Source organism: Danio rerio, chromosome 13 (genome assembly GCF_052040795.2).
Source record: "Danio rerio strain M-AB ecotype USA chromosome 13, GRCz13ab, whole genome shotgun sequence".
Taxonomy (NCBI): Eukaryota; Metazoa; Chordata; class Actinopteri; order Cypriniformes; family Danionidae; genus Danio; species Danio rerio.
Genome location: NC_141033.1, coordinates 32112983 through 32139267, shown reverse-complemented (window position 1 = coordinate 32139267; position 26285 = coordinate 32112983). Strand labels below are relative to the sequence as shown.

The 26285-nt window shown below is 33.6% G+C and overlaps 1 protein-coding gene and 1 long non-coding RNA gene across 7 annotated transcripts in view; one reads left to right on the top strand and one right to left on the bottom strand.

Annotated features, from left to right (window-relative positions):
• cdhr1a (cadherin-related family member 1a) overlaps positions 1-26285 on the top strand; it is a 221458-nt gene that overhangs the window by 112070 nt on the left and 83103 nt on the right. The gene's annotated exons all lie outside the window — the stretch shown is intronic.
• LOC147834226 (uncharacterized) lies at positions 10312-18631 on the bottom strand. The gene is made up of 3 exons (XR_015506063.1): positions 18363-18631; positions 13510-13696; positions 10312-11852 (listed from the first exon to the last, which is right to left on the bottom strand). It is a non-coding gene; the product is annotated as an uncharacterized LOC147834226 (long non-coding RNA).

Genomic DNA, 26285 nt, shown 5'->3' with positions numbered 1-26285 from the left:
TTGTTTTATACATTAATATTAATGCGTCAATATTGTTTTAATTGGGTAATACTGTTCTAAATGTATGGATGAAATAAATGTTTTTTAAGTTTGAAGACCACTGTAAGGTCCAAATTATTAGCCCCTTTCGGTAGGCTCTTTCGATTTATACAAAACAAACCATCGTTATACAATAACTTGTCTAATTACCCTAACTTGCCTATTTAACCTAATTAACCCAGTAAAGCCTTCAAATGTCACTTTAAGCTGTATAGAAGTGTCTTGAAAAATATCCAGTAAAATATTATTTAATGTCATCATGACAAAGATAAAATAAATCAGTTATTTTAAAAGAGTTAAAACTAAATGTGTTGAAAAAAATACATTTCTACCGAATCTTGAAAATGTAACTTGTTTAAAATAATTAAATTAGAAAATGTTTGCACAAATATTTTTTTTTTATCCAATATCTGTTTTCTCATACTAGTAACATTTCCATGATGGATCTAGTGAAAGTTCTATAGTAGTAAAATTCAACAAATGAACAAACATAGAACAAAGTTGCACAAAGTCTCTTGGAATTCAGAACACCCAGATTCTACTTGGGTCGGCTAACAGGGCTGACTGAAAATATTTTCGTGATTCTGTTTGTTAAACAACTCCTCATTTCAATTCAAATGCTTGTTTCAGGGAAGATTCTTTGGATCTTGGCCTGTAAGTTTTCTCACCCAGGGTGACCCAACACAAGGCGGTTTTGGAGCAAGTCAGAGAGACGCATCTCGTTTCAGACGTGTGAAAGGGCCAGCTGGGGAGGGCTGGACACATTGTGATCACTCACCTTCATCCTTAATTTGTTGTCATTACCTTTACGAGCATTTCAAGATCAAAAACAAGCAGAGAGGGAGGACTGCCATGTGACAGAGTAGGATTGAGGGCTTCGGCGGCAAAGTGAAGAGTCATTTTGGATACCCTCTGTTTCATTATGTCTTTCATTATCTCAGTTAGTGATGAACAACACCCTCTTTCCTACCCAACATGCTCTCCTCTTGTGCCACTCCTCACTGTCTGTAGAGCTTTATGAAATCTTTTTTTTGTTAGATGAAATGCAATTTAGTTATCAAAAACCATGTCAACTAAATTGAAATCCTGGAACATGTTCAATTAAATAACAGTTTATGTATAAACAAAATGTAAGTATTAGGGTCTGTTTACATATCGTCACCTTAGAATTATAAGGTTCTATCTGACATTTTTGTCGAAACTGAGATATTGACGTATTCTTATTAAACTTATTTACATTATAGGATGTTTTTTTAATAAGTTGTTTACATTTTAAGACTTTTTATTAAAAAAACAAATGTTACACGCATAATGTTTGCTGTAGAATGCAAAAACTTTGAAGTTCAATATCTCAAAATCATTCAGAACGCAGATAGAACCTTATAATTCCAAGGTGACAATGTGTCTAAAACTACATGTTTCTTTACAAATTTCCACATGCTTCTAAAAATCATACTCTTGTGGAATCAGTTTTTGCTAAGCAATCATCCACCACTGACAAACCCTCACTGTAGCTCTGATACAAGTTTCATTTATGTAAAAAATTGATCTGCGATTGTCTGAGATAAATAGTCTGCTGTTATTACTGAAACGTGTATAATCAAATTTTTTTTTGCTTAAAATCCAGATCACGATTTTGTATGCATGTATGGATTCTGTATTAGAGATGTAAAGTAAAGGTTGATATGAATAGGTTATCATTATTGTTATTTTTAATTATATGGTAAAAAAAACAATAATTATATTTGACCTTCTGTTGGTTAAAATGTTAATTGTGTAAAGACTTGGAATGGTGGAATTGAACAGACTTTAAATTAGTTTTGTTTGTTAATGCACATTAAAGTGATGACATCAGAATACAACTATTTATAATTTTCAAGCTTAATTATTGTGTTTGAGACATATGCGTGTCATTTGCCATTGACAACAATATTAGACTTTTTTTTTACTGATAAAATGAGACATTTGTCATTATCTGATTTCCTCTTGCATTATATTCAACATTATATAAGCTAGAGTAGTAAACATTTATTTTCATGCACAACATGATTAGCTCCTTTGAAACCATTAACAATGAATACAATAAAACCAGACTTTATATCGATGGATTGTCCTAAAAACAATGTGAGCTTCCATGTAGAAGGTATGAAGGTAGCTCTGTAAATTAAGATCATGTGTTTATGGCCTTAAATAGTAAAACTACTATTTAAATGACCGCACCATGAGCATTATGCGTGTACCATTATATGTGTAGTAAACAAAACAGCATTGTTCATTCACAAAGACACACAGAATGTGCAAATCTCATATTTAAATTGTGTCTTTCAGCATAATTGTTGCTGATATTATTGATTGGGTAGATCTGATTAGCACTACTTTTGATTCATTCATCCAAATTTACCCAAATTCCAGGTTATACATCAAATTATTGTTGGATTCTGTGATTCCAGCCACATTTTCCTTCAGTGCAGAAATCACTGGGTGCTGCACATGGATCCAAAAATCCTGTATTTGTAGTGTCTCAGAATTCCAGATTCCTGTGGTGTTTGTGGAGCAAATTGCCTTTCTTGCGTTTGCAATAAACCCCAACTGCTAGCTATTGACAGATCTCCCTAAATGTTTGCAGGAGGGGGATGTAATTATCTTTTATCAAATTTTTTTTCTCCCTCCACCTTGCGGGAGGGTCCTCGGGAGGGGGCAAAAGGGAGAGGAAGTGAGGAGATAAGAGCGGAGGGAGGGGGGTGATTATCTGTAATAGAAGAGCATGGAGGGACACTTTGTCCCCTGTTTGATCTGTCCCTATAGATGACACAGCAGGAAATTAAAGATGAAAGAGCTTTACCACCACTGTCTTCTGAGCAGCGGGAAAACACGCACTCATTTGCCGGTCTCGCACAACTACTGTGATGGACTTTCAGCACAAGCCTCAGCCATCTATTTTAGTCATGCTTCATGTTGTTTTTGCATGCAGGAGCTTAGCTAACTTAGATCAAGTTGTGTAGAATATTTATTTATTTGTTTTTTGTATGAAAAATAGATAAAAATACGGTCACACTTTATTTTGATGGTCCGTTTGTTGAATTTAAGTTACATTGCTTCTACATGCCAACAAATTCTCATTAGAATATATGTAGACTGCTATATTGGGGTTAGGGTTAGTGTAAGTTGACATGTAGTTGCAAAGTTTCTTATAGTCAGGTAAATATCTGATTAGTATCAGCAGATATTAAGCTGACAATGTACTAATACTCAAATGGACCATCAAAATAAAGTGTTACCCGAAATACTAATGTTATTTGAGTCAATTTATTTATTATTTATTTATTCATTTATTTATTTATTTTTGATGGATTCTAGTACTAGACATAAATGAGCAAATTCAGTTGTGAAAATCTTAACTTTTGGAAGAAGAGTGCAAACATTATTACTCTGTTAAAATTGATTTGAGAAAAAGTCAGGTCATCCAATGTTTTTATGTTACTGACTTTTGGTGTTTAGTGCCTAAATGTTTTAAGTTATACAGAGTTTAAATTAAAATCTTTTGTCAGTTTCAGTGTTGCCAGATTGGGCGGTTTTGAATTCAGTTGTGCGGGGAAAAAAATGAAATAGGCGGATTAAAAAAATTTGGGTGGTTTTGAAACATAACTTTTATATACAACTTATTCAACAAAACATAACTGTGTGCTCCTACTCCATTCAGTTAATATTGATCAGTGTATAGCGCAAACCACATGGGCCCATGTGAGATGAGGAGATGAAGAAAAACTGTATCAAAATTTCAGTATTACAGTACAAAATTAGACTGCTGGACAAATCAGACTCCTCTTCATATGCACGCGCATCACGAATCGCCTGCAGTTAAACTCACAGCGGTTTATCATGAAACTTTTATCTATCATTTTTCTCGCATTTGACAGCAAGAACAAACAGAAGCGTTGTCTGATTGACAAGCTTATGTTCAAAAGAATTTTGCAGTGCTTTGATGAGGCCTGGTTATGTTGTGGTTCTATGGTGTTCGTTGCTGTATGGTTAAAAATTATGACAGTTAGACAATAGGATGCTGACATATGGTGCAGTAGTACTTCAAGGCATCCCGAGTTCAAATCCAGACTCTGGGACATTGATAAAGGCAAAAAGGCCAAATATAAATCTTTAAAAAAAACTAAAATAAACTATTAATTTAGTTTTTTGAGCTTTTTTTTTTTTTTTTTTCGTTTTGGCGGGTTTCACACAACTTTTGGGCTGGAAAAATTCCAAAAGTGGCAACACTGGCCAGTTTGAGTGAAGTAGTTGATAGGGATGCACAATATATCGTTTCAGCATCGATATCGCAATGTGTATGTCCGCAAAGGTCACATTGCTGGATATGCAGTGTTGAGGGATTATAGTTGATCAGCACAACAATTGAGAATACTTGAGATTTGTGGAGTCATTACAAAATGTAACTATAACAGAGTGAGTCTTTATCATTTGAATGTGTTTTCTAAGGCATTTCAAGACAATTTAAAGCATCCGGCCACCAAATTGTACAACATTTGTTACTTAAATGAAGAATACTCAACTGAATTATTTGTACAATGAAGACTACACAGGGCGGCACGGTGGCTCAGTGGTTAGTGTTTCAGTGGTTGAAGCCATGTAGTGAAATGGTATTCATATCACAATATATATCGTTAAAAAAACAAAATATCGCAATGTCAGTATCATGCAGTCATGCAGCCCTAGTTGAGATTAGAAAAGTTAATTTAATTCAATTTAAAAAAAAAAAATGAAGGCAGCATGATTTTTGTAGTCACCTTGTAAACTAGAGAGAGTATCACATTACATCACATTCATTATTTGGTAAATCTGTACATTGTAAAACCCAAAAAGTTAAGGTAACTCAAACCATTTGAGGAACCCGATTGCAACAAACCATTTACATTAAATAACTAATACTAATGAATTCTGTGAACTTAATCCATTTGAGTAAATGAAGCAGTCTGAGCACGGTAAAACACAATAAATGAAGAGCTCAAAGCAACTGAGTACTGTGAAACCTAATAAATTAAGGCAACTCAAACCATTTGAGAAAACCGATTGCTACAAACCATTTGATTTAAAAACAAAAAAACAAAAAAAACAACTAATCTACAGTATATGAGTACTTTGAACTTGCTCCTTTTAAGTTGAAGTAATAAGGTATTTAATTAACTCGTACCTTCTACACTGAGTTCAAAACTCTTTTCAAATGAGTAGAATTAACTTTCTGTAAATTGAGTTATCTACACTCATTTCATTTGATAGTTTACTGTTGGGTTTTAAAGTGTAGGCATGAGTGAGAGCTTGAATACCAAAACAACAATGGCGGACTACTGGACCTTGATTGCAGATGAATTTCTTGGATTTGTGTGAACAGGGGTTGTTTTGACAACATGCTTTCAAAAATGCAAACAAAAACGTCAATTTTTAGTCCATCTTTTAAACAAATAACAAAAAAAAAAGAACCATGCAAAGTTTAAAAATGTTAAGCCAATATTTTGGTCATTTTTTTAGATGTGTGATAGCAGCATACATAACTGTTGCTAGTTTTAAGCTGAGTTATAACTTTTTAAAAACTTTGCTATGACAGCTAACCCATGTCTTTTTATATGAAAAAAAAAAAATCTAAATCAAAGTAAAAGCAGCATAATTTAATGTAACTTTTTTCTTCACATGTTGAGTGATTGTTGTGTTTAATTTAAAAAGTTATCTTTTTTTTCCCCTAGAGAACATCTGATTTATATTACTCATTACACTAATTTAAACAGAAGAAAATCTCTGGCATGATGTTCAGAGCGACCCTCACATTTTTCCTGGACTATATTTCACCGGGGTAATAATAAATGAATTAGCACAGAGGAGGTTTCCAAACAGCCTGTATCTTACACAAACATGCTGAGTGACAGGCCAAAGCTCCCACTGTGGCAAAGAATCTCCCACAATTAACACTCCCCAACATATATTTCAACAGCTGAACAGAGAAAGAGAGACGCTCATCAAAACCTACCCTCTTCAAACGAAATCCAAGCCAAACCTTTATGAAAAAGAATGTTGCAAATCAATTCATATTTGATCTGACGAGCTTGCAAGTGAGCTTTAAAAAATACTGGGTTGTTTCATCCAAATTTTGGGTCATATGTGGACAAAACCAAATAGGGTTTGTCCATATTTTACCCAATTTGAGTTAATAAGCTTGCATGTTTTAGATTGTAGCTGTTCATTATTGGCACTCGTAGAGATTTGATATGTATGATATTGCTTTCCTTTGATAAACGTACAAGCAGTTTTATTTAAAGAAAACATCCTGAATAATTTATGATAGAGGATGTAATAGCTTTCTGGGTATTATGAAGCAAATATGCCCTTTGAAACACATACGAACCACTGATCCTTTGAAGAACATTGACATTTTTAGTAAGAGGAAAAAACACGCTCATAATCTCTTTGGTTTTCTGTCATCTGCCACTGCATGTCTCAAAGAGGCAAATATTTTCTGCAGAAAGCCTGTGTGTGAGTGTATGTGTGTGTGTGTGTGTGTGTGTGTGTGTGTGTGTGTGTGTGTGTGTGTGTGTGTGTGTGTGTGTGTGTGTGTGTGTGTGTGTATGTGTGTGTGTGTGTGTGTGTGTGTGTGTGTGTGTGTGTGTGTGTGTGTGTGTGTGTGTGTGTGTGTGAGAGACTCTCGAAATGAATTGCTCGCTGGTGTCTCTACCCTAGAGCAGTACTTATCCTTCAATGTAGCATGAAATATCAAATAAGAGTAATCGGCTTTGCAAAAAAACACTAAAAGTTAGTTGCTGGAAGTCTTCTTTATCTCCCTCTCTCCCCCTTTTATTTCTTTTTTTCCACATTCAGAGTTAAAGCTTTGTTTCATTACACTTTTTGGGAACACTTTACAATGAGGTTTTATTAGCTTTTTTGTCAATGAATGCATTTACTAACATGAACAAACAATGAACAATACATAAATTACAGTATTCATTTATGTTAATGAAAATAAAGTTGTTCATTATTAGTTTATTTACTCACGGTGCATTTACTAATGTTAACAACATGCATTTGTATTTTAATAATGCATTAGTAAATGTTGAAGATTAATAAATGCTGTACATGTATTTGCTCATTTTAGTTCATGTTAGTAAGTACATCAACTAACCTTAACTAACAAACTTTATTGTAAAATTCTACTTTTTTAACCGTATGGTATATGTGTTGTACTGTAGGATGAACATAATTATTTTCCATATATTTAATTTACTTTAAATGCATACTCAGCATTTAAAAGTACATGCCTTACAAATCTATCTTTCAAATTCGTATTTTTAAAAGGAAGCTATACAGTATTATTTTTGTGTATATACATTAGATTAGTCAGTACTGAAGCCAAATCTGGAGCTTATTTAACAAAATGACTTACGATAACAGTCCAAAAACTTGCACACTTAAAATGACATGTTATATAAATATTGAATACAAATTTAAAAAAAGAGGAAAAGTCAAGAGAAGCAAGAATTTTTTTTTTCATTTGTTGAAATTTTGTAGGTTTTAATTATTTTTGCAATATTTTGCTTTAATTTGATTGTATTATCTTTCAATTTCTAAATATGTTTGGTGACTTAAATATTATTTTAATAAATATATCTGTTTAATAAGTCTATTTTGTTTAAATGCACCAAAATTCATTGCATATTTATTTACTGAGAAATGGATAAAAATATTCATTTTCAAACTGCGGTGCGCTCAATTATGCTGAGCACTGCAGCTGTGGCAAGTGTCACAGTGTCAAATTTGAATTCATTTTATATTTACAGAGAAATTTACCAGAATTTTACTGACAATATGTCATAACACTCATTTATGTAACGTTGTTATAATGTTTCATATAGAAATATGCATGTGTAATAATGATAAAAATAATAAATAAATATTGATTTTTATAAAATACATTTTTTAGAATCAAATTTCCTTGCTAAATATATTTTGTTTAATAAATAAATAAATAAACAAACAAACAAACAAACAAATAAATAGATAAATATTTCTCCAACCCCAACTGTTGAACAGTATTATCTTTTAAATACATTGACAAAAAATGTCTGCAAAATTGTTGCAAACAATTTACATGGATTGAATTTAAACAAATAATTTATATTAAGAAATTTTCTACTTAATTTGTTTGTTTAAATTTAGCCCAAATAAATTGTTTACAATGACTTTAAGGTGCAGTAGGTGAAAGTAAAAAGTGGTTCGAGCCTCGGCTGTGTCAGTTGGCATTTCTGTGTGGAGTTTGCATGTTCTCCCTGCGTTCGTGTGGATTTCCTCCAGGTGCTCTGGTTTCCCCCACAGTCCAAAGACATGTGGTACAGGTGAATTGGGGGGGCTAAAATTGTCCGTAGTGGATGAGTGTGAATGAGTGTGTGTGGTTGTTTCTCAGAGATGGGTTGCAGCTGGAAGAGCATCAGCTGCGTAAAAACATGCTGAATAAGTTGGCGGTTCATTCCACTGTGGCAACCCCGTATTAATAATGGGACTAAGCCGAAAAGAAAGTGAATAAATGGATTGAGCATTTGTTTTTTATAGCACTGACACTCGTGTCTACGTGATCGTGGCCAACGTGAACACGCATCAGTGAGTCTGCGTGAACAGGTGCGCAGTTGTTCAAATCTACATTTGGTGACAGACAGTTTAGGCTACTTATCTGAATTATGAGAAATGTTGACCCGACAATATTTGATTGGATGAACATTTTTTTTAGACTTATGCCTTACCCAGAATATAAAAATACATATAAATACATTTAGATCATTTACTTTAATCATCACTATTGGAATGTGAAGAGACTTTCAACCAGCTCAACAAAAAATGTTTCTGAAGACAATTATACTGCACCTTTAACTTGGGAATCATCTTTGAAACATTTTTGTGTGCGTGTGTACTTAAACTTAAACAAAGGCAAATAAATATATAAATTGCAAAGTTCTAATCATGCCAATTATTTGCATTGGACACATTTTTAAAGCCTTTAATAAAAAAGCTTAAAAACTGGAAAAAGAATGGAAAGTAGTTGTAGTTTAAAAAAAGAATAAAATAAAAAAAAGAATAGAATAAAAGACTTGAAGACATTCTTGCCTCTCTATATTTCTCTCTATATATACATTTAAAAATTCTTAATCTAGTGATATTAATATGTTGCTCCCTCTGCTGGCACAGACTCCAAAAAATAAATAAATAAATTTGAAGACACAGTCGCATAAAATACAAATTCAAACCATATTGTCTTTTAAACTCTTCGTACGCAGACACAGTGTAAAATTGACCATAGCTTTATCTTTCAGGTATTGAATAATTGTCCTAAATTTGTTATGGTAGTGTTTGGGCATGCGAATAGGCAGGTTGATGTAAATGGAGCAGCTGGCAAAGACTGTGAGTGACTCTTGCAGTTATACTGGAGGCTCACAGCTCTCAGAAACATAGATTTACTATTTCACGCTCCAGAGTCCATGCTGTCCTTAAAGACTTAAAGGCATTTCACACCAGGATTACAATTTTACAATCACAGAGAGTGACCTATCACTCACTCCCAGGTCCCACTACTCCAACCAAATCACCTATTCTTTCTTTAAAAATGAGCTTGCCCTCTATCAGCATTATTCATTCGGGCCCGATGGGAATTAACAAACTTTTTGTCATGAGAATTTCACTTATACTAGATTCCAGCAACTTGTTAAATGGAAACCGGCCAGTAACTCTGTAATAAGGGAAAGGAATTAGAATAGCATTCCTTTCTTTTGTAGGGTTGGATAAAAATGAAAAGCCACTGTCAAGTAATTTTGGATTTTAAATCCGATCCAGATCGTAAATGCAAACTTATTTTTCTCCTAAATGCTTCAGAAGTCACTTTTCCAGTCAGTGCCTTTCACAAGTAACCAATGATTGGTTTCGTATATTTTATGTTTATTTATTTTTATTTTATTGTAACTTAGTGTTATTATTAAAATGATTATTATTTATTTATTAATTTGTTTTTAATAAGTATTTAGCAAATGCATGTATTTTTATATTCTATTAATCTATTCAAAAGATTAATGTCAGCAAGATTGTATATTTATTAATTCAAAGTGTTGATACATTTATTTAACAATGATATTTGATCAGAAATTATAAAGTATTTTTCAATAATAAAAAATAATAATATTCATCATTATTATTATTATTTTTTCTGTAATAATAAATAGTTTGATTTTTTTTTTTTTTATAGATTTTATTATGGACCAGTCTTTCCTATTAAGTACTTTTTAATAATATGTTCAACACAAATAATTGTTTGCATTTATTATTTAATTGCATATTTACAGTGCTCAGCAAATATGAGTATCTCTCATTTAAAGTAATATTTTTTATAGGATGCTTTACAGTATTATTTTTGTGCATATACATTAGATTAGTCAATACTGAAGCCAAATCTGTAGCTTATATAACAAAATAACTTACAATAATGCTTTAAAAATTAGTAGGCCACATGTACAGTATATGTTAAGGAAAAGCATTAAATAAAAGTTTCAAAAATAGCAAAAATCAAGAGAAACAAAAAAATATGTACAATTTAGTTGACATTTTGTAGGTTGTAATTTTTTTCTCTTAATATCTTACATAAATTAAAATGTATTATCTTTCCATTTCTAAAGATGTTACGTGACTAAAATATTACTTTATTAAACATTTATGTTTAATGAATCAGTTATGTTCAAATGCACCAGTATATATTACCCATATTCTCTGAGAAAAGGATAAAAATATTCATTTTCAAAATGTGTGTACTCATAAATGCTGAGCATTGTATACCTTGTATATTTGTAAATATTATTCAGTACCAAATATGTTAAATATCCGTTAATAACCCTAAATAACCCTTTTAACTGGCACTACAATCCCATGGTTACCATGTTGTGAATGAGAATTCATAGAAACAAATAAATCAGTTGAAAAAAAGTGTGTGTATACATAACTGAATACTCTATTCACCACTGTTCAAACATTTGAAATCAGTATTATTAAATATTTGAGTAATGGCCACTGAAAATGGAGTTTTATTTTTTAAATAAAAAACAGCTATTATATATTCATATTTTTTTATATTACTGAATATGTCTGTATTGCTGTTTTAATGATATAAATGTAGCTTTGTGAAAAGAAATTCTGAACAGCAATTCTTTGTTGTATATTGTTATTTTGTGTTTATTTTGGCATTTCTTTTGTCTTGAGAAATGCGTTTTGTTTTTACTACTATATAACTTTAGCTCACCCCACAGCTCTTTTATATTTTGATGGTCAAACTAAGCAGTGTAACTGTGCATACCCACTGTCAGTAGAAGAGTGCCATGTAAAATAGTACAGTCAGGTGGCTTGAGCAGGTAGACAGACTTCTGTGCCAAGCTGTGACCATTTAGCCGCCGATAACGCAGGTAATTGCATTTCTGGAAGAGCAGAAGCAGATGAAACACGACGCGAACAGATACCAGCGGCACACCGGCCCCTTCTGTCGGAAAATTTCATTTCTTTCCACGAGGAAGCCATGAATGCGAAGGCTGAATCCAAATCCGTTCCCCCTGCACGTTTATCAGGCCTGGCCCACCAAGTGGGGAGATGGAGGTAATTCACTCAGCTGAGACTCACCACTTTAATCCAATTTACAGCCTCCCCCAGCAAGAGATAATTACAAGTCTTAAACCAGTTAGGAGAGGGGTAGAAAGGGGGAGAGGAAAAACCCTCTCTGCTCTCCCAAACTGCTCCCGGCTCTGCAAAATATCGACAGAGAAGATTTCTGCTGGGAGGACTCAAGCAAAGGCATTGTTAAAAACTAAGAAAGTGTGCAACTAATGAGGCAAAGTGAATTCCAGCACAAATGGAGGCCCGGGGTCGAGTGCTCAAATGCACCCCGGGTCGTGTTTGCACGTTTATTTGTGCCCCGGCAATAGGAAAGCCGACTTTAAGGTCAATACTCTGGTGTGTTTTTGTAAGGGAAAACAGCTGTGTTGAGCGGCAAGCACAGATAGGTGGTATTTTATCTTTGGTTTGGTGTGCAAATGGCATCAGTTGCCTTTTCGGGATGTTCAAGTTTTATTTGTGACTTGTTGCTGAATGTCAAAACTAGCACTGTCAGTTCATCTAATTGACAGCATATTAAGTTTGTTTGTGAAATTCCAAAATAATTCATTTATGTTATGCCATTAATTGATGTTTTTTCAATAACATTTAATAGACTTTAAAGAAAAAACTTTAGAAATAGTTGTATTTGTTTCAAATATATCAGATTTTTATCTACTGAGCTGTATAAAATTATTGTCATGCGTACTATTCAGGGCAAAAACAGCTCTCACTGTAAAAAATGCAGGGTTCCATACAATCGATTTGTGTTGGGACAACATGAAGGAATAAAGTTAAACTATTATTTTTTACAACTTTAATTGGATTAAACATAAAACTGTTAAGTAGTCCTGTTAAGCAGTTCAAACAAACTACAAACAGTTTTTTATGTCTATGTTTAGGTATGGGCCGGTATAAGATTCTGACAGTATGATAACCTTGGATAAAAATATCACGGTATTGTGATTACTGCTCTAAAATGTCTTCTTTTTAAAAGTCTGGGTAAAAAAACAAACAAACAAAAAACTCTTTTCCCCCTTTGAACATAATATTTTTTATTTAAGAAACATTTAAAACATTTTGGAACAGTAAACATGTAATGCTAAATAATTCAAATGATTCATTAACTTCTGCTGTCTTCGCTAGTTTCAAAAACGCAGATGTCTTTACAAGTTAAGACCGCATCTTCAGAGATCTTTTCTGCTGGAGATAATGACGTTATAATAAACAACAACAAAAATAAGTTAAATAAAAATCTTACATATACTGTAGAACCGGTATAGTAGAAAATGTTGGCGGTTTTAAAACCTTGACTTTTCCAAACCGTAGTATGCCTTGAAAACAATTATCATCCCATGCCTACTTGTGTTAGGGGTGATGTGTGGATTATTTGCCTAAAATATTGATACCTCCATAAGTTTTGTTTAAGATGCACTTTTATTTTGACACTCGTCAAATTTCAGTACATATTCTGGTATTCTTGTTTACTCACCACACCATCTGCATGCATGCATTGTTTGATGATGTGCAACAGCAAAGAATAATGGACTTTTTATTTTTTTTTTATGTATTACTTTTCAAAAATAGATAAAAAATTTAGAAAGTGTTTTTTTCATTATTATTATTATTATTATTATTTGCTGTGGATGATATCTGTTTGCTTTAATGTTTGTATTATATCCTTTGGTTGCATTTGTGAGTTAACTCATTTTGTAAATAAGGCACATTATATTTTAATATCGATGCATTAATAGATATTCTATTTAATCTATTTGAATCAAAATCACTGAATTTTTAAAATATTTTTACCTATTTCATATTAAGTATTGATATCATATCTCATCTGGGTAGCACAATGGCGCAGTTGGTAGCACAGTCGTCTCACAGCAAGAAGGTCACTGGTTCGAGCCCTGGCTGTGTCAGTTGGCAGTTTTGTGTGGAGTTTGCATGCTCTCCCCATGTTGGTGTGGGTTTCCTCTGGGTGCTCCGGTTTCCCCTACAAGTCCAAAAACATGTGGTGTAGGTAAATCGGGTAAGCTAAATTGTCCATAGTGTTTGTGTGTGAGTGAGTGTGTGAGTGGGTGTGTATGGATGTTTCCTAATGATGGGTTGCATGAAGGGCATCCGCTGCGTAAAACATAAGCTAGATAAGTTGGTGGTTCATTCCACTGTGGTGACCCCAGATTTATAAAGGGACTAAGAAAAGAAAATGAATGACTGAATCATATCGCATGTTGATGTACACCATTACACTGCAAAAGGGTTTTTGTCTTATTTTTTTAGTCGAAATATCTAAAAATTCCTTCATCAAGAAGCATTTTCTAGACAAGTAAAAATGTCAGCCAATTTAAGTCCGAATTATTGAGTTTTTCCACAAAAATTAGCTAAATAATCTGTCGATGGGATAAGTAAAATAATATAAATTTTTTACTTGTCTAGAAAACACTTGGTGATTTAGGAGATTTTTATATTTGGATTAGAAACAAGACAAAAACTATATGTAAGAAAAGTATTTTATTTAGTGTACGTACCTCGTGCAACATCAAACTCATTGTTAACTGTTTTTATTATTTTAATAATAAACAAACAAGGGGTGTAATGATGGTGCTGTACGTAGCACGTTTACCTCACAGCAAGAAGGTTGCTGGTTCGAGTCCTGGCTGGGTCAGGTGCCATTTCTGTGTGGAGTTTGCATGTTCTCTCCGTGTTTGCTCCGGTTTCCACCCCAGTCCAAAGACATGTGCTATAGGTGAATTGAATAAGCTAAATTGGCCGTAGTGTATGCGTGTGAATCCAAGAGTGTATGGGTGATTCCCTGTGTTGGGTTGTGGCTGGAAGGGCATTTGCTGGATAGGTTGGCGGTTCATTACGCTGTGGCGACCCCTGATTAATAAAGGGACTAAGCCAAAGGAAAATGAACGAATGATTCACATATAAGATTATTTTTGCCTCAACATCTTGCAGTTTTGGATCATATAACTGCATTTTATAGGCTCCATCCACAATAAGTCGTTGTCCTACATCATGTTCATCTAAATTAACAGTCTAAGTTAAAACAACAAACATAGCTTTAAAAAAAAAAAAAAAAAAACGTCCACCGTTCTTAACAAAGCCTCTCCTGCCAAGTCCTTTTCCAAGCTTAGTCTGCAAACTCCTTCAGCTGATTATGTGTTCATGCCGTCGCCTCGCTGGGACGAAATTTATCACTCTACATATATATTCAATTTTCAATGACCTGTATCCCACTAGCATCTCAAAAAATGTCTTTGTAGTGAGCCTTATCGATTTTCAAAAAGACGTTATAACAAAAGAAAGGGCAGGTATTGATTTTCCCCCTCAGAAAGTAATGTAACATTTAGCCCTTTGTAAACAGAATTAACCTGGTATCACTGGCCTATCCATGGGAAGTGACACTTGCACTGTCACATTAATAACCATACAGATGGAGTGTCATTGCGTGATCCTGAGGTCATGAATTGTCATTATTTTTTGCAGTCAGTTCTCCTGAATGTGTTTATGTCTTTGTGTGTGTGTGTGTGTGTGTTTGTGATATTCCAGATATCTGGGTCATTTCAACTGTGTCATATATTTGAGAGCGATCAGCACAGAATCAGAATTAATCACATGGATGCATTCATTGATTCTTTTTGCTCATCCTTGCAACGAGGGACATTTTGCATTCTGCTCTATTTTACTAGGAGCTACAATGGACGAGCATTTGATTATGTAAAATAAAGTATTTAATTTAATATGTTGTGTTACATTATACTATCTAAAATAATTTATGGTATTCCTGTGTGGAGTTTGCATGTTCTCTCCGTGTTCGCATGAGTATCCGGTATGGGTAAATTGAAGGAACTAAATTGGCCGTAGTGTGTGAGTGTGTGTGAATGCGAGAGTGTATAGGTAGGGCATCCGCTGCATAAAACATATGCTGAAATAGTTGGTGGTTCATTCCGCTGTGGTGACCTCTGAAATAGAGATTAAGTTGACGGAAAATGAATGAATGAATAAAAAGGTATATTAAAATATTTGGAACACAATACTGGGACACATAAACCCTCTGTGTCATTCAAGGTTTTCTCAGATTATGTGTTGAAGTGACTTGTTGGAAATATTTTTAAATATTTAAGCTACAGTTCATATGTCTGATTTTTAGTAAGAGAACCAACCCCCTCACCCCACTCCTTAATGATTGGGAATCGCTTTACACAATAAATACGCTATATTAAAACACTCTCGGAAATAAAGGTACAAGAGCTGTCGCTGGGGTGGTACCTTTTCAAAAGATACACATTTCTAATAAAAGAGCCCATATTGGTTCCTCAAAAGCATATAATTTTACCTAAATGTTTTAAATGGTAAACTTTTGGAATTTTTAGGTACTAATATGTACCCTTAGACATTAGTAGGAACCAAAATGTAGAGCTTTTGAAAAAGAACATCTCTTACCTTGATTCCTGAGAGTGCACACATTACATTAACATTACATTACTTATTTTTTAGTAATGATGTAAAACACAATTCCCTGTACTGTACATCAAAATCAATTGCCTAAGTGTCATTAAGTAGATCATTGTTTTCATTTTCACCAAGGGTCTTTACAATCTACTTACAGTAGACTAATGTTGCTTTTAGGAAATCATACTGTATGATTCAAATGATTAAAAAGAAACCTGTAATTTAGTTATTCACTTAAAAACTACTAAATATTCTGGAAAAAGCTAAATCCCTATGAAATTTGTGACATTTTTGTTTCATAATCTTTTTTTTCCCCTTCTTTTTAATTTCAATTTATTTATTTTTTCCATAAAAATGTTCCGATCGCCATTTTAATGATTATATTTATTTTAGTAATACAAAAGAAAAGTGTTTAGTATGTAGTACATAAAACTGCTCAATTAATTCAAACTAAAATGCTGACTTTACATTTTAACAACAGTTTAATATTAACAGACACTGGTGCATATTATGATTTGATTGAGTGCACAGATCTACTTTTAATTTAATTGTATGGGTGACATCATTGGGCCCCTATACATTTTTCTTTTACAAAGTAATGTGTGACTGTTTTAGATATTTACTGAGATATTTTCATGTAATAGGTTCACTTCATTTATTCTTAAATATGAAACCATTTGTTTGTTTAGTCAACACAAACATTATTCAGATATCATCATATATAATTATACGCAGGGTAGTATAGTTCTTGTGAAAATAGCAAAAGTAAAATGTGACACATTAAAAACTAAAATTCTTCATACAGAGGACTAAAAACCAAAAGGAATATGAAATTTGGGAAAATATTTAAGGTTTGCATTAACTTGGTTGACAGCAAAGACTACATGCTATCATTGAGTACTGATAGATGTGTACATATTTTTACACTAACTGCTGTCTGAATTATCTTTAATCATATTCCATTACATACTTTACATTATATCAAAGCTGTCTGACATCAAAAAGAGATGACCATTTCCTAAACTATAGCGAATAAACTGTGATAATGTGAAAAACTTGTAGGTGTCTGAATAAACACCCCAAATTTTTGAGTGACAAATTTTTTTATGTTAAAGAATCGTTAATACACTGTAAAAAAATGCAGTGTCACAAAAATTTTACACTTTTACAAGTTTATGTGGATTGAACATAAAAAAATTAAATTGTCCCCAATGAAATCACAATTGTGTTGTTGTGTTGTAAATTTAAATTGAATGTTTGAATGAGCAAAAAAATATAAATATTTTAAAGTGTAGTTTTGTGTTGGCACAACATCAATAAATTGTGTGGAACAGTGAATTTTGGTTTGGCTGCATATCATTTTGCTACTGTTGAAGCTAAAATAAAAGCACAATGGTGGTGCTTTTTCACTAACCCAGTAAATAACACACAAATACACACAAACACACAAAAAATATTAAAATATGATTCCTTGAATTTGCAAAAATGTAAGTTAAGTGCTTATAAACAATTAATTTGGGCCTAATTTAAACAAACAAATGAAGTTGAACATTACTAAGTGTAATTTGTTGGTTTAAATTTAACACACATACATTTTTTGCCAGAATTTTGCAGACATTTCTTTCCAGTGTACAGCAGTGTACATGCAGGTTACACACACTTCCTCCATGTTATTACACCACAAATAAACTAAGTTAAATTAATTGTTTTTACAAAATTTTAGTAAATTTAGTTATGCCAAAACAAAAACCCTCAAGAATTGTATTGAATCCACTCATTTTAAATAAGTAGTTTGAACAAGGTGCAAAATTTTTGAGTGTATCTGCTTTATGTAGAGTCCACATTTAGCGATTGTTAAGAATTCACCCAACCTACTGTACCACTCTCCAAATAATCCGGTCACCAAGGCTAAATAAAACATGCCCAGTATGCAAGCGCAGCCGAGCCAGCGAGCGAGTCTGTCCTCTTCTCCTCTTTGATGTCAGAGCAGAGGAATGGGGTTAAGTTGTGCTAAAGAATGTGAGGAAATCATAATGAGGCGGACTCTCGGGGAGCGGAAGCGTCAGTGAGCCCTAATTAATGGAGGCAGAGACACTCCTAAAGTCTCCCATTCAGCCCTTCACAATGGGCGTCTCTCTCAAGCAGAACCTGCGGTGGAATATTAAAGAAATGAATGAAAACGGGCGCAAATGCCACCCCACCTCCCACTCCTTTGGCACCCTGGCTCTCATTGTGCGCCTGTTCTCGAGTGTCTCCTCCAATCTTCCAGGGGAGTCCCATTCAGCGCAATCTGCTTCAGAAGATCCAGCCGCGCCGTTTTGTAAATATGGCCTTGGACAATGCGCACAAAGGGAAGGCACATTGCCAACAAGTATCCAATTTAGTGCTTAAAAAAATTGTTAACTCCTCAAGCCCCCTTGACTTTTTGGAGACCAAGCACGATAGTCCAGAAGTCCAGAAGTGTGGATCCACCTGTCACCGATTATCCCTCCTGTTAAAGGGTTTAGCCTTGACCTCTCCTCCTCCTTCGCTACTAATCTGTTCATTAACCAGCAGCAACAAAGACTAAGAGTTTTGAAGGGTCAGTGCGGTGTGCATGCGTGAAATATGAACGCTGAATTTGTGTGACTGTGTGGCCCACTGGAGCTCTGCTTGTGGCTTTATTTTGTGCTATTTTAAACACATGGAGAGCCATAATAGGCAGGACATCACCTTTGACCCTTACTGTATTATGGTGAGGCTTCAAGTGTAGAATGTTTTAAAGGATTTTGAGAAGCTAACAGGCTTCATTATTGCTGAAGGTCAGAGTCCAGTGCTTTGTTTAAAACAAGGATTTGTTTTAATGGTTGCCAGGTCCATTCAAATCTTGTCCAGAGGAGTTTAGGTGGACTTGTGTGTTATGTGCATATTTAATTATTTAATCTTCCTTTTATTTCTTTGGTGCTTTTAATCTGTCTTTGATTTTAATGTTAAGTATTTTGCGTGATACATTTGTTTAAAACTTAAGTACACACTGTACTGTGATTTAGTTACTAGTTAAATTGATTCAGAATTTGCGTTTATGTAATATTACTTTTTACTGTTAGTCCAAAATTGACTTGATTTAAAAAAATATATATAAATATAATAATATAATCCAGTGTTTCTCAACCACGTTCCCGGAGGACCACCAACACTGCATGTTTTGGATGTTTCCTTTGTCTGTTATGCCCATTTCAGGTCTTTCATGCTCTGCTTACGAGCTGGTGATCAGAATTAGGTGTGTTGGGTTAAGGAGACAGTGAAAATATGTAGAGTTGGTGGTCCTCCATGAACGTGGTTGAGAAACACTGATATAATTAGTAAATAAATAAATACAGCCAGTTTTTTTTTTCACACCTACTAACTTTAACTGTTCTCAATGTTCCCTGCATTTTAAAAATGACATTTTAAATTTCAAATATTTTAAAGTTTATATGTGCAAACTTATCACACAAAACAGAAAGTGTGATAGGCATGAACTTCAGTTTGTTTTAGTTTAATATATTTTGCTCCTCCAGAATGTTATTAAATTTGCATTTTTACGGTGTATAAATAAAAAAAAACATCATCAAGTTTAATAAACTGAAAATTCAAGTAAAAATTGGCTGTTTATTGAGATTTTAAGAGTTCTCATTGTTTCAATGCAGATTTTCAGAGTTAACGTTATTGTTAATTATTAATTTATGCCATGCAGTAAAATGTTACTAAATATAATACAGTAACAGGCACATTTCTTTCCTTTAAACCCATGTCCTTTCATTTTTACAATCTTTGATATACAGTGCTCAACATAAATGAGTATGCCCCTCACAAATCTCTCGTTTTCCTATAGGAAGCCTTGCAATATTACATTTGAGCATATACATTAGTACAGTATGTAGGACAAAAGTGAAGTGTTTAGTACGTTGAACATAAAACTGCTCCATTGATTCCAACCGATATACTGACAGTTTATTTGCAGTTTAATATTAACAGACACTAGTGCATATTATGATTTGATTGAGTGCACAGGTCTAATTGTATGGCTGAGATGATAGGGCCCCTATAAATACATTTTTCTTTTCAAAAGTAATGTGTGATGGTGTTCTTATATATTTACTGAGATATTTTCATATAATAACCTTAATTCATTTATTTTTAAATATGTAGCCATCATAAATACTTGTTTAGTCAACCCAAAGCCAAATTTAAAGCTAATCTAACAAAATAACAAATAATAATGGTCCAAAATTAGTACACCAAAATTAATTTGTTAGGGGAAAATATTAAATAAACAATTTACAAAAAGCAATATTTAAGAGAAACAAAAAAAATTATAAACTTTTGTTGAAATTTTGTAGTTTGTATTTTCCCTGCAATATTTCACATTAATTTAAATGTATTATCTTTCTCTTTCTTAAGATGTTCTGTGACTAAAATATTATTTAAAAAATATATCCGTTTAATAAAAAATTGTTTTATTAGCACCGAAATATATTACCTATACCTATATGTGACATTGGGATTATTATTTCTAATCAGCAGTGAAGAATGTACAGTTTGACATTTAATTATTCAATAATAGGGCTCAGGACAAAATAACGATGTGCATGAGGTGGCGCTTCTCATAATGGCAGATCGAACATCAATGTAGCAATTCTAAGAAATATATGTGCTGTTAATAAAATAAATACACCTTATAACTTTTTGATGCGTTTCCCTCTTCATTTACAAATATCATGATATATTGTGGATGGTTTTCTTGGGATACGTCATTGATATTGTGATCTATTGTTATCTGGGGCAAAATATTATATCATGTTATCTCGTACCTGAATATCTGACTACTTAATTTGCTTTCATCTTATTATAATATTCTTGATTCACTCATCTACAAGATTATTCCAATCAAATTTAATGATTTTATACCAAACAGAGCTATTGAAGTCATCTGCCAAAATTATATTCATATCTCAACACAAATTGCAGCAAAATAAAAAATCCCAATGTCAGATATTTTCAATATTGTGCAGCCATTCTAAGAAATGCTGAAAATATTCTATTTCAAATGGGTTGTATTAATTTGTGCTGAGCACTGTATTTTATGTGGAATGTGAATGTTATACCTCCAGATTATGTTCTGCGAATATTGGATTTTTTTGTTATCGGGAAAGAAAACAGTTCTGTTTTTAAAATTACCACTAAATTAACATTTGTCTGTTATTTATTTACCCTTATGTGCTTCAAAAACCTGTATGCCTTTCCTTGTTTCTGTGTAATACAAATAATGTTTATAAGTAATTCAATATTTGGGATGTTTCTATAAAAATAGCTGTTAAAATTGTGAAAAAGAGCCAGCATGTAAAATCAGTCATTGCCGTGTTAATCAGCTAGGAAGCTGTAAAAGTCAGTTAGTTGTCTGTTTATTAGTTTGTGACAGGCATAAAGACATGTAGATTAATTCATGACCCCACGAAAAATTGGACAACAATTACTGCCACACGTGTCTGTCAGAGCAGAAAAGTAAAGGTAGCAAAAAGATGACAAGAATACATGCTCAATTCATTATACGTATTAATGAAGTTCTGCTTGATTACTTGTAGGTGACATTCAGCGCCTTAGTGGGCTTTTTTTTTTTCACCTGACATAATGGACACTCAGATGTAAATAATTGAATCCTCAATGATTAAGCATACTAACATTTTGAGTTTTATTAATGTCCTCTCTGATAGGTCTAGTAATTAAACGCAGCGCAGTCGTTGGTCATAATTAAACTATTAAGCATCTCAAGGTTTGACCTTTTTGCCTCTGACCCACAGTTAAAGCAAATGTAATGACTCAGAGAAACTCGTTCTTACAGGCATCTGAGGTGACCTTTAAGTGGCAAAGGACAGGCCTTTATAAGGTTTCACTTGAATTCAATTTCAACACTCTGGAGCAGGACATATTTTTAGCACTTCCATCTATTTTAATAAAAGCTCTCACATAAAGAGAAAATTAACAATATGAAGAATTACTCAAGATTTGCTTGATTTTTGGCCTCTTCAATTGATTACGTGTACATTTTTAGAAATGTTTTATTATAAACTGTATATGCACCTCTATGATACGATCGAAGTGCTTAATTTTTAAAAAGCTAAAACAATTAATGTCTTATTTTTTCCTCTGCCAACAATTTTAATGGTACATTTAATTTTTTCCTTAATATTACTTGACTTAATTTTTTTGTTGGTTCAAATTGAACCCGGACTTAAAATAATAAAAGAAAAAAAAAAAGAAAAAAACATAAAATTGTCTGCATTTGTTTATTACTCCTGCCATCATTAGCCATTCTTATTATTAACATATATAAAAATAACGTTACATTTAACATTTTGATAATTTTTTTAGATGTGTTTTACTTAATATGAGCAATATCATGCCTGTAACAGTGCAATATGGCTGTATATCTGCACTGGTGGGAGGCCTGTGTAGGCTCGAGGCCACAGGCAGAGTGCTTTAGTGTTCTACCAGTGACAATATATTGCACTGCTACGACTGTGCTATTGCGTTTATACAACAGTTTGAAGGCATAATCATGTATATAAAAAAGATAATTAAACAGAGAAAAAAACACTTTTGTACAAGGAACTACTTTCTTCCGGCATTCATTCACATCTGCAGCTGACAGCAGAAGCCGTTACTAATTCAACAACAACACTTTAGAGCTATAGTATTTGAATGATTCTCTAGCATAATGTCTACAGTGATGACAAAACAGGTTATTTTGCTGACATTTTAAGATTATAAATTAAATGCCATCAGTCTAAAGACATTTCCCAGTATTTCTTCTTATTTGCAATTGGGAGATCACAATACTTTCAGTTCCATGTGAAAATGACTAAAAGCATGTGCTTCACTGTAACTTTTGCAGCATGGGATGCGCATTAATCATTGATGTACATTCAAATCATTCATATTTTTAAAAGCATGAAAGAGCATGCTGTTGTGTGTGTGCACGCTTAGCCTTGGACAGGCTCGGAGACGAGCAGAGCACACACATTTAACACCATTTTAATGTGAGCACTTTAATGGTCAAAAACATGCACATTTGTGTCAGAGTGCAGTGTTTAGTGATTATTCATATTAACCCTCATTTGTGTAATAAACAAAAGTTGAGAATCAAAAGACATGAAAGAGAAACCATATCAGATCCGCACTATTCTTAAAGTGACAGCACCTATATCCCTGCTGTTGCCTTTTTTATTATTAATCAAACAAAAAAAGGAGAAAATCCCTCAATGCTCTTGACTGAAGGACTTTTGTAGCTAAAGTTTTTTTTTCTTACAGTGAAGATGCTTAAAGCACCGTAATCGTTTTAAATAATCGTGATTGCAATTATGATCAAAATAATAGTGATTATGATTTTTTCCTTAATCGAGCAGCCCTAGTTTGCGATAAGGAAAAGCACTAAACATATGCGGCCATTTCGTCTTCTTCTTCTTTTTTTTTTTTTTTTTTTTACTGAACTAGTCTGCAGTACCAAAAACAGGAGACTAATTAGAAACAAACAGATGGCCAACCAAAAAGTAACTCAAGGTTATACAAAGAGTGGCCAACACAAAATACATACATTGCTGAATATACATTCCTGAACTCAATACACTACAATTACTATGGTTTAAATACAGCACTATGACATACAAAAGAGAGTTCAACTTAGAATGTAACTTACCAGATTTATAATGATTTGATCAGCTGTAGTTTGAAATACGCCAATCTTTTTTTTTTTCCTCTAAGGGCTTGTTATGCTGTCTCTGTTGCCATCTTATGCCATCTATTCTTGCTGTGCTCATTGACAGGCTGATGGACTGGATAGTTGCAATCTAAACAACTACGTTCTTGCCTAAAAAAAAAGCCTCAAAACTACATTGCTGTCCAGCAGCTGCAATATTTGTCCAACTGTAGTGAGTGCATTGATCTGCTGTCACTATGCTGCTGTCACTATGTGGACGGAGTTATATAGAGGAGTGAAGAGGCTGTACGGTACGAGTTCTTATATTGCAGAATATTGCATGGCTATCAGCCAATCAGATCCGAGAACCAGACAAAACTGTTGAACAAATATATACGTATATTATACCTCATAAAATCAGTGTTCCATTTTTTGTTTAATTTTTTTTCTAATACAATCACGGTCTCATTATTTCTCTGTTAACAATTCTAAAGATACATATGAAGTGTTGAAGGTAAACTTACAAATGCCTGCTGTCTTGAATCGTGCAGCACTGACATGTTTCCTCCATTTCTTCTCATTCCATCGGTCCAGTAAACAACATCTGCCATTCCATTTGCCCACCTTACACTGTAACCTCTGTCTAGTATAGTTAAGTGAATGCACAATGGAGGGTAATGATCTTCTACTAATGTCTGCTATTACCAGCACTCTCACAGTGATAGATTAGACCAGATACCTTGTATATTTTCCCAAGGCCGCTGTTGTCTAATGTGCTTGCATTGATGTTTTTCATAGAATGTTTTGCTTTTTTTTTGTCTTTTTCCCCCCTCTCTTGTTTATTTAAGGTTTTAATCAATGGATTGAATTAGAAGGCTCGCAATAGTTTTCGAGCCGTTCTCAGAGGACATCCAATTTTTCACATTATAGGATTCGGCAGTGTTAAGCTGTTGATAAAGATAATTGCTCTGCATTTGCTGTATCTGTGGCTGAGCCGTAGATCAGCCTCTTACATGCAGATCAGGGCTGGATCAATATGACACTACAGCCTGACCCCGAGACCTCAGGTCAATACCCCTTAAATCAGTGCGCGCAGAATTAGCCGCCATCAACCTCACTTAATGGAGATGCTTCATCCATGCCATTGAACCGAATGGCAGTGGCTTTTCTGCATTGTAGGAGGCCATGTCTTCTTGATGCTCTCCCAAAATGCTGTGTTTGCATCTGAATTTTTGTTTGAGTTACCATAAACAAGTTATTTTGACAATACTAAACATAAAATACAATCAATCCACTGTAATAGGTAAGTTATACAGTAGTTAGCATCAAGCTACACATGAACACATTAAGGCCCGATCCCAATTCTATTTTTGTACCCTTGCCCTTTCCCCTTCCCCTCAGCCCTTGAAACAGTGTGTGAAGGGGAAGGACTTCAAAATTTACCCCTGAGAAATGGGACAGCACTACAACACCTGCACACATCATCATCACTATCTCTTGCTCCATATGAGATTGACGATGGCGACTGCTGTAGTTATTCCAGTTGCTTAATTTTTTGGTATTTACCTTTAGGAATTCACCAAAGACATACATCATGTTATCATAACAATATAACCTGGCAATAAGATCGTATATGTACTGTGCATTTACACCGTGGCCTTATTTATATATACTGTATGTAAACAAACGAAAACAACATTAGCATTATAGCAGACACTGTAAAAAGGTCATTCCCCATCACCAGACTTTTCTGACAGGATATTTAAGTGACATATGTGAAAGTATGTAGCAGGACTGCTATACAGAATTGTTAGGGACTATAGATAGCGAAATTTAGTGGTTTTTATATTAATTTGAAAAAGCATGACTGTAAAACACGAATGCAGTTATGAATATATTAAAACATATCCTTGTTTATTGTAAAAATTCGAAATAATGACAAAAAAATAAATAAATAATTTGTGCATCTCCTTACTTCCGGGTGCAGTCATGTTGCCATTGCAGCCGATGTATTCTGGGAGATTTTCATACCCATTGGTTTTGAGTGTGGTCCTGAAAAATCTCAGTTTTGAGGGGTATCTAGCCCTTCCCCTTAGCCCTACGCTTTCAGGCTAAAGAGAATTGGGACATCCCTGCCCCTTTACGTGAATGCGCAAAACAAGGGGTAGGGCTTAGGAGAAGGACTAAGGAGTAGAATTGGGATCGGGCCTAACTCATTTTACTCCACAGATGGTTTAAACCACTTCTGATCATATACTAATATGGATTTAATCATATGATGAGGCAGAAATCAGTGTTAATTTTGTCAATAAAATAGCTAGACACAAACAAAAAACTGACTGCGCCAATAAAGTGACTAAATGTGCATGCTACAATGCACTCATCTAATGAATAAACAGCGCAATACAGC